The sequence below is a fragment of the Pteropus vampyrus genome, unplaced genomic scaffold (assembly GCF_000151845.1).
Source record: "Pteropus vampyrus isolate Shadow unplaced genomic scaffold, Pvam_2.0 Scaffold2, whole genome shotgun sequence".
NCBI lineage: Eukaryota > Metazoa > Chordata > Mammalia > Chiroptera > Pteropodidae > Pteropus > Pteropus vampyrus.
Genome location: NW_011888783.1, coordinates 24630641 through 24632870, shown reverse-complemented (window position 1 = coordinate 24632870; position 2230 = coordinate 24630641).

Genomic DNA, 2230 nt, shown 5'->3' with positions numbered 1-2230 from the left:
CCCACCCACTAATGACATAGTAGCCATCTAGGTTATCAGATCGGCTGCCACCGTATCGCAGTGCTTGTGTTCAAGTAAATTTTACTTAATGATGGCCCCACAACTCAACAGTAGAGATGCTGACAATTCAGATATGATAAAGAGAAGCCATAAAGTGCTTTCTTTAGGTGAAAAAGTGAACATCTTCCACTTAATAATAAATAAGGCAATTTATTATCTCACATCATCACAAGAAGGGTGAGTACGGTATTTTGAGTGAGAGAGACCACATGATCATAACTTTTATTACAGTACGCTGTTATAATTGTTTTATTTTATTACAAGTTATCATTGTCAATCTTTGACTTGCCTAATTTAAAAGCTAAACTTTATCATTGGTATCTATATATAGGAAAAAACATAGTATAGTATATAGGGTTTGGTACTACCTGGTATTTCAGGCATCCACTGGAGGTCTTGGAACATACCCACCTTGGATGAGGCAGGACTACTGTAGTCAGTCCTCACAATCACCTGAGCCAATTTTTTAAAATAAATATATTACTATAGCCTATTGATTTTGAGTATCTGGAGAAACCTGACTAATGATGGTGATACAGTGATATCATAAAAAGTATCAGCAAACAAAAGAAGGCAGGAAATGAGAAAAAAAAAATGAATACAGGACAGAGACCCCACCTTAGGCTCTCATGTCAGCTCACTTGGGGCCTGCAGGCATGAGGCAGATATGGCTGCAGGACTTCTGGGGCTAGTCATTAACCTTGGCACTTACTGCCCTAGGGAACTGGGGGCTCTCGGGCCCAGCAGCCACTCAGACTGTGCTGTTAGTCATCATGGATTTGGTGCCCCACCCTTTACAGCCCTACTTGTGCCTCATGCAGTTTGATAAGCCCATTGGAACCTGGTTGCTATATCTGCCATACACGTGGAACACTGATATGGACTGAGCAGGTTCTTTTCTAGATTGGTAAATATTATCTATCTATGATATTGGAGTTGTTCCAATGCATCGAGTAGGTTGTACTATTAATGACATGTGGGAGCAGGTCTGTGATAAAAAGTATAGCTCTGGGATCAGCATCCCTACTTCTTGTCATCACTTACCCACTAATAAAAATAACTGTATACTGGCATCTATTAGCCTTGGGTTGACTTTTAATTGGGGAGTATTACATGGATGGTTCACTGGCAAGGGCGCCTGTAATCCATCTGTTTGCCTGCCTCTTTATTTTTCTGGAATTATGTGGACACAAATGTATAATACTGCCTATGCCCATCAGAACAAAAGAAATGATCCTCTGATTGATCTTAAAACACCAGGCAGTGGCTCGTTGGCTTCAGTGTTGCGATGCCTTCAGCTAAAATATTTCTTTCTTAGCTTTGACTCAGATGCCTGTAAGGATGATACAATTTTTTTCTGCCAATGCTCCATCATTACTAGAACAAAATATTATGACCTGGGAGACAGTATTAAAGCCACACAATTGTTGGAATGCCTTTGTCATATGCTTCGATGAAATGACAGAAATCCTCATGATGTCTAAATGGAACAACACTAACATGATATGTCCTTTGGCTTTCATTTTACAGGCTATATTTACCATTTGGGACCTCTGTTGGGTCTATATCTATGGAAATTCATTTTCCTAGGTCGAAGCTCATGCACTCTGTTCTATATTACAACTGAAGATCATTGTGGAAGTATAAATTTGAAGAAATGTTAAGAAAAGGTTATAATGATAGAATGCCTTCTGCTACTTACCTAGTGTGTCATAGTGTTATTTGGCACCTTCTTATGGTTTCTTACCATGTCATTTATTTTAGGAGTTATTAAAACACTCAGTTTTTCTGTGGTTTGTACTTTCCAAATGTCACGAACAGAAAGTCACCTAGATGAACATGCTAGACCAAAAAACCACAACTTTTAGATTCCCTATTTAGCTTCTTAAGGTAAAATTACATTGTAAGTGTGCCTGAGGTCACCTTTTTCTAAAATTCCCTGACCTTGGAATACTTCATCTGAGAAGTAGACACATTTTACTTGAAAACAACATAAAAAATGCAGAGATGTTGTTTCTGCTTTAGTCTTTCTATAAAGGGGATGTAATCTCAGACCACTTGTGATAAAAGAGAGCTATAGCTACTGGGAAACTTTGTAATTAAATTGGGTCTACCCTTTAGAAAATTTTGATCACTTATACAAACTGTTTCTATTTAATACAATTTTCAC